Source organism: Triticum urartu, unplaced genomic scaffold, assembly GCF_003073215.2.
Source record: "Triticum urartu cultivar G1812 unplaced genomic scaffold, Tu2.1 TuUngrouped_contig_523, whole genome shotgun sequence".
NCBI lineage: Eukaryota > Viridiplantae > Streptophyta > Magnoliopsida > Poales > Poaceae > Triticum > Triticum urartu.
This window is the reverse complement of record NW_024115888.1, coordinates 1-7,443: the sequence shown is the minus strand read 5'-3', so window position 1 is coordinate 7,443 and position 7,443 is coordinate 1. Positions and strand designations below refer to the sequence as shown.

The 7,443-nt window shown below is 43.3% G+C and overlaps 1 long non-coding RNA gene across 3 annotated transcripts; it reads left to right on the top strand.

Annotated features, from left to right (window-relative positions):
- Positions 1–1,237: 1,237 nt before the first annotated feature.
- On the top strand, positions 1,238–3,882 carry LOC125528941. 3 transcript variants are annotated; one of them, XR_007292495.1, is made up of 4 exons: positions 1,251–1,455; positions 1,564–1,731; positions 2,654–2,918; positions 3,059–3,882. It is a non-coding gene; the product is annotated as an uncharacterized LOC125528941 (long non-coding RNA). The 3 variants fall into 3 exon arrangements; XR_007292494.1 differs by having other exon boundaries at positions 1,255–1,455; positions 2,667–2,918; XR_007292493.1 differs by having other exon boundaries at positions 1,238–1,455; positions 1,564–2,918.
- The last annotated feature ends 3,561 nt before the right edge of the window (positions 3,883–7,443 follow it).

Sequence of the window (7,443 nt, the reverse complement as noted above, 5' to 3'; positions counted from 1 at the left end):
TCTTTAGGCATTTTTAATAGAAGTATTATGATTAACACTACTAGTTGGAATAGCTTCTACCCACTTAGTAACGTAATCAACAACAACTAAATATGTGTATGCCCATTAGAGGAAGGAAAGGGTCCCATATAATCAAATCCCCAAACATCAAACAGTTCAATAACAAGTGAATAATTCATAGGAATTTCCTGACACCTACTAATATTACCAATTATTTGTCATTCATCACAAGACAAGAAAAACTTACGAGCATCTTTGAAGAGAGTAGGCCAATAAAAACTAGATTGTAATACCTTGTGTGCAGTTCTATCTCCAGCATGGTGTCCTCCGTAGTTCTCGGAGTGACACTTGCATAGGATTTGTTCCTGTTCATACTCAGGTACACAACGTCTAATAACACCATCCACTCCTTCTTTATAAAGGTGTGGGTCATCCCAGAAGTAATGTCTTAAATCATAGAAGAACTTTTATTTTGCTGGTATGTGAAACTAGGTGGTAAAAATTTAGCAACGATATAATTGGCATAATCAGCATACCATGGAGTATTATGAGAAGCATTTATGACAGCTAATTGTTCATCAGGAAAGATATCATCAATAGGTATTGGGTCATCAAGAATATTTTTAACCTAGACAAGTTGTCTGCTACGGGGTTCTCAGCTCCCTTTCTATCAATAATATGCAAATAAAATTCTTGCAGCAAAAGAACCCATCTAATAAGTCTTAGTTTAGCATCCTTCTTTTCCATAAGGTATTTAATAGCAGCATGATCGGTGTGAACAGTTACTTTGGAATCAACATAAGATCTGAATTTATCACAAGCAAACACAACTGCTAAAAATTCTTTTTCAGTAGTAGCATAATTTCTTTGAGCATTGTCTGGAGTTTTACTAGCATAATGGATAACATTTAATTTCTTATTAACTCTTTGTCCTAGAATAGCATCAACAGCATAATCACTAGCATCACACATAATTTCAAAGGGTAGGTTCCAATCAGATGGTTAAACAATAGGTGCAGAAATCAAGAGTGCGGGCTTATGGCGTCCGAGCACCAGGCAGGGCGCTATCTTGGGCGTCCTTTTGGGCTTGGGGATCTGCATTCTGTCAGCGCGGGTCAGGGCTGTGCCAGGCCTATTGGCTGGAATACGGTCCATCATATGCCTATCTGCCTCGTAGGCGTATCATGTTCAGCCCAATCACGGGATCTATTCTCGCGGCTGCGAATGTGCCAATGTCTTGCACGAGAAGGGATGGCACATGGGCTCGTTCGAAACACCACAGGTACTGGAAAACGATCATGCCGCTTTGACCCCACGGCCAACCCTCTGGTTAGAACAGAGCCATGCCACAATGTTTCCTCTCCATCCTCTCATTCCCTTCTTCCTCGCACGCGTCCAGGGCGACGACGATGTCTGTTCCGGCGCCATGTCTACCGATGGTGTCGAGCTCAACGGGTAAGCATATTCTGGTCCGCCATTCTTTTCCCCTAGGTACGTCGATTTCTAGTCACCGTCTTGGTATTGGAAGATCTGTACTCATGGCCGCTGGATCTGATTCTTCAGGGGGGGTTGACGGAGCTACAGAGTGGAGTGCTTCAGTACTACCATTGGAGTCTCAGGATTCCATGAGTGTCGTGAATGTCGATGGGGGCGCCGCCGGCAAGTATCAGTCGTTGGGAGATGAAGCCAGATAAGACGTTGCTCCGAAGCAACTAGTGGTTTGACTCGAAGGTTAGTGAGAAGAACATCGATGCATATCATTTGTTGGTCGATTTGACAGTTGTTTTAGCAAAATTTGGACCATGGATGGTATATTAGTTAGGGTTGTTTAGCAACCACGGGATTCTTTTAGGAAGTGTGTATACTAGATAGTTTTTCTAGGCACATCTGCTCTGAGGGGTTGTAGATTTATTTGTGTTTGAGCCATGATCTTTGGATTTTGAATTGGCAACAAAGGATTTAGTTTGTACCTGTGCCTCTGGTTAACTAATTTCTAGCATGGATGGATTACTGGTTAATGTTTTATTAGGTGCCAATGGGGTGGGTATCATGCACATGACCCGTGGGACTGATTCTATGCTCGATTTGGTTGATGCGCTGGGGATACTTCTATAGTTTAAAAGAATTGATTCCTAGCTCTGGGTTAATGAGGCAGGCGTGTTTTCTGCTGGATTTTGTTCAATGTCTAAGATGAAGTATAAATATGGATATGGTTATTGGGGACATATGTTCATAGCACCTTTTGGTTGTGGTTGTCTGCCATAGGAATGGCACAGATTTTGTTGTTGGGTTGCCTTGTTTGATGAGACATGGATTATTGTGTGTTTTGCCAGATTATTAGTTATATAGCTATTTACTAATGAAGAATTTGTGTGTGCTCTTGGATTTAGTCAGTGTTTTGCGTTGGAGTACACTTATCTTAATGATGCCTGGGAACAGATGTTCAGAACTATGTTTGTTGTTGTTGTTTTTTGCATAGGATGGTTAGTTTTCCGAGGATTTCCTAGTGGGAAATCCGGTGTGTGCTGTCAGTGAGGGAGCAATGCTTTTTTGATTGATTAAAAAAGCTTTATAAGATACCACTCCGTTCATATGATTTTTTCCATATTATTGATTTGGCGCTGATCTTTTTCTGCCTTACATTTTTCTGGAGACACTCTTTTCAGGGTAAGGATTGGGAAAGCGCCAGAGGAGAGGGAAATGAACCCACATTTTTCTGGAGACACTCTTTTCAGGGTAAGGATTGGGAAAGCGCCAGAGGAGAGGGAAATGAACCCTGACAGGAAAACCACACTTGAACTGTCCGTGCGCTTATGAGTTCTACAACATCTACTCGTGGGAATGTGGATTTAGAGTTAGGCTGGCAAAAAACAGACCGAATGTTCATCAGAAAAGATGCATGCAAGAGATATTGTGCGGTATGTACTGGTGAACTGATACTTAATGAAATTTTTGGCAACTTGTTTTCTTTGTTTGTGCCTTTCTTCTGGTTGTTCTAACAGATAAGACATTTGGGAACATGGATGCCTGACATTTTTTCATTTGTTATGTTTTGCAGGGCAAGCCAATGAGGGAAAACAGTCGCTCATCAAGGTGTGGCTGCAAAGCAATGATTAGGCTCCTTCGCTCGAAATAAAATGGTTGGTACATATCAGAGTATAAAGTGGGACATAACCACCCGTTGTGTGGATAGAAAATGCATTGAAAGTCACACAGGCAGATTGACAGATATGCGAAGGATCTAGTGAAACAACTCCAGGACATTAATGTTGGTCTTGGGAAGGTTTTCAGCATTGTGGGAAGTTTTTTTTGGGTCAGTTGATAATGTGCCATTTACCAAGCGCTCATTGAAGATAGCGTGCAGGAAGTTAAACAAGGAACAATCATACTTTGATGCCATGAAGACAATGGAAGTTGTGTCCAAGATGAAAGCCAATGATCCTGACTTCAACTACACTGTGCAAGTAAATGAAGAAAGCCGAATAAAAACATTGATGTGGGTTACAAGCAGGGGTTGTGATCAGTATCGCTACTTCGGGGATGCAATTACATTTGACACAATTTACAGGACCAACTTGCATGACATGCCATTTGGGCTTGGCGTCAACAACCGCTTCCACTTCCAGTGTATAATTTTTGGTGGTGTCATGAGATTACTGACTGAGAGCTCGGCACGAACCTCAACCCAAGTAGAAAACTTACTAAGTGACAGATATCACATGTGATGCATAGGTAGATGTTGGAAAAATAGTTGGGTTTATTAAGCATTTATGAATTACCGTTGCCCCGTGGTATGCACTTTCCTCGGCAGATATTTTCACTGTAATTTTGTCAACCATCTTCTTCATTGAATCATAGTTGTACAACCCTATACGGGGGTTACTCCTTGTGGCTTGTTTAGTGTAACAAGCTCAAGACCATCGAGCATGAAAACCTGTTTTGTACATAACCACAATAAATCTTCTGCTATCACTTCCCCTCTAGCATTCCGCCAAATCCAATGTCCAAGATAACTGCCGCTTGTAATCACTGAACTCTACTATAACTTAACCAATTTTGAGCAAGGAAAGACTAGACGTAAAACATGGTGTTCTTTGTAATCCAGTGGAACCACCTGAACCATCCTAATCACTGTTCCAATCTCCGGGGGACTGGTCACTATTTTCTACGCGATTAGTCACCATTGCAGCTTGTATTCCACTAAAAATATACTGTATGTCGGATCAGTGTTCAGCATTGTGGGGAGTTTTCTTGGATTAGTGGAAAACGTACCCTTTACCAAGAGGTCACTGAAGACTATTTGCAGGAAGTTAAAACCTAAACTGGCTAATGATATTTCTATGGTTATTAGTAGCCGTCACATGTAAAACCTGAACTCGCTAATGCAAGTTACATCCGTGATAGTATGGCACTACCGCATCGTTGAGGTTGACTTAATACAATCACATGTTCCAAAAATGTTAAACTTCTTTAGATCGCAAGTATCACATGACTTGCATCATGGTAATGTGCTGTAAGAAAGGGTTACTACAACAATCAATGGTCAAAACCATGGTCAAACCTGATAATTATGATAACAATCAATGTAACTGGGACTGCTTAGAGCAACTCTAGCAGACCCCGCAAAAACTTGACCCGCAAAATGCGTTTGCAGTTTCATGAAGATCACGTTTGCGGGTCGAAAACTAGCGTGGGCCGAACAGATACTGTAAAACTGGAATAAAGAGCTCCTTCCTCCGGTCCGGCCGTTGCCGCCCTTCCTCCAGCCGGCCGCGCCCCGTCGCCCATAGGCCATGCCCCGTCACCCATCGGCCGCGCCCCGTCCCTACCGATCGCGCCCAGCCTCGCCGGCCATGCCCCGTCGCCTCCGTCATCCGCGCCCAGCCTTGCCGGCCACGCCTCATCGCCTCCGTCGTCCGCACCTTGCTCTATTGCTAGGCGAGCTGTGCCCCTTTGCCCGCCGTGTCGAGAGGATTCCAGCGGCCAGGCTGAGGTCATGGGAGGCCACGACGATGTCGAGCTCATCCAATTCGAACCGGCGGTGATCAATTGCGGCGTCTAGCGGCCTTTTCTGATGTGCGGTGATGAATTCCGGTGAGTTTAGGACGGATTCCGGCAAACTCCGCGGCGGTGTGTTTGCTTTGGCGAGGTTTGACCGGTATATGGGGGCCCCTATATTCGGCCTTCCAACCTCCAAAGATAAGGGTTTCGGGTGTGCATTGATATGTCCATTTTGCATCATGCTTTTATATCGATATTTATTGCATTATGGGTTGTTATTACACATTATGTCACAATACTTATGCCTATTCTCTCTTATTTTACAAGGTTTACATAAAGAGGGAGAATGCTGGCAGCTGGTATTCTGGGCTGGAAAAGGAGCAAATATTATAGACCTATTCTGCATAGCTCCAAAAGTCCTGAAACTTCACGGAAGTTATTTTCAGAATATATAAAAAATGCTGAGCGCAAGAAGTACCAGAGGGGGGCCTCTCACCAGCCACGAGGGTGGGGGGCGCGCCCTACCCCCCTGGGCGCGCCCCCTGCCTCGTGGGCCCCCTGGTGGCCCTCCGATTCTCATCTTCTGCTATATGGAGTCTTTCGTTGAGAAAAAAATCATAAGCAAGCTTTCGGGACGAGACTCCGCCACCACGAGGCGGAACCTTGGCGGAACCAATTTAGGGCTCTGGCGGAGCTGTTCTGCCGGGGAAACTTCCCTCCGGGAGGGGGAAATCATCGCCATCGTCATCACCAACACTCCTCTCACCGGGAGGGGGCCAATCTCCATCAACATCTTCACCAGCACCATCTCCTCTCAAACCCTAGTTCATCTCTTGTATCCAATTCCTGTCTCTAAGTGTGGGATTGGTACCTGTGGGTTGCTAGTAGTGTTGATTACTCCTTGTAGTTGATGCTAGTTGGTTTATTTGGTGGAAGATCATATGTTCAGATCCTATATGCACATTAATACCCCTCTGATTATGAACATGAATATGCTTTGTGAGTAGTTACGTTTGTTCCTGAGGACATGGGAGAATTCTTGCTATTAGTAGTCATGTGAATTTGGTATTCGTTCGATATTTTGATGAGATGTATGTTGTCTCTCCTCTAGTGGTGTTATGTGAACGGCGACTACATGACAATTCACCATTATTTGGGCCTAGAGGAAGGCATTGGGAAGTAATAAGTAGATGATGGGTTGCTAGAGTGACAAAAGCTTAAACCCTAGTCTATGCGTTGCTTCATAAGGGGCTGATTTGGATCCATATGTTTCATGCTATGGTTAGGTTTACCTTTATACTTTTGCTGTAGTTGCGGATGCTTGCAATAGAGGTTAATCATAAGTGGGATGCTTGTACAAGTAAGGACAGTACCCAAGCACCGGTCCACCCACATACCAAATTGTCGAAGTACCGAACGTGAATCATATGAATGTGATGAAAACTAGCTTGACGATAATTCCCATGTGTCCTCGGGAGCGCTTTTCTCTATATAAGAATTTGTCCAGGCTTGTCCTTTGCTACAAAAAGGATTGGGACACCTTGCTGCACTTTATTTACTTTTGTTACTTGTTGCTTGTTACAAACTATCTTATCACAAAACTATCTATTACCTATAATTTCAGTGCTTGCAGAGAATACCTTGCTGAAAACCGCTTATCATTTCCTTCTGCTCCTCGTTGGGTTTGACACTCTTACTTATCGAAAGGACTACGATAGATCCCCTATACTTGTGGGTCATCAAGACTCTTTTCTGGCGCCGTTGCTGGGGAGTGAAGCGCCATTGGTAGGTGGAATTTGGTAAGGAAAAATTTATATAGTGTGCTGAAATTTGCTGTCACTTGTTACTATGGAAAGTAATCCTCTGAGGGGCTTGTTCGGGGTATCTTCACCTCGACCAGTAGAGCAAAGAGTCGCTCCTCAACCTACTGAACCTACTGAAAATGAATATGTCTACTTTGAAATTCCTTCGGGTATGATAGAAAAACTGCTAGCTAATCCTTTTGCAGGAGATGGAACATTACATCCTGATGAGCACCTAATATATGTGGATGAAGTTTGTGGATTATTTAAGCTTGCAGGTATGCCCAATGATGTTATCAAGAAGAAGATCTTCCCTTTATCTTTGGAGGGATATGCATTGACATGGTATAGGCTATGTGATGATATGGGATCATGGAACTACAAACGATTGAAATTGGAATTTCATCAGAAGTTTTATCCTATGCATCTTGTTCATCGTGATCGTAATTATATATATAATTTTTGGCCTCGCGAAGGAGAAAGCATCGGTCAAGCTTGGGGGAGTCTTAAATCAATGTTATATTCATGCCCCAATCATGAGATCTCAAGAGAAATTATTATCCAAAAAAATTATGCTCGGCTGATAACAACCGCACCATGCTCGATACTTCTTGTGCTGGCTCTTTTATGATGAAGATTA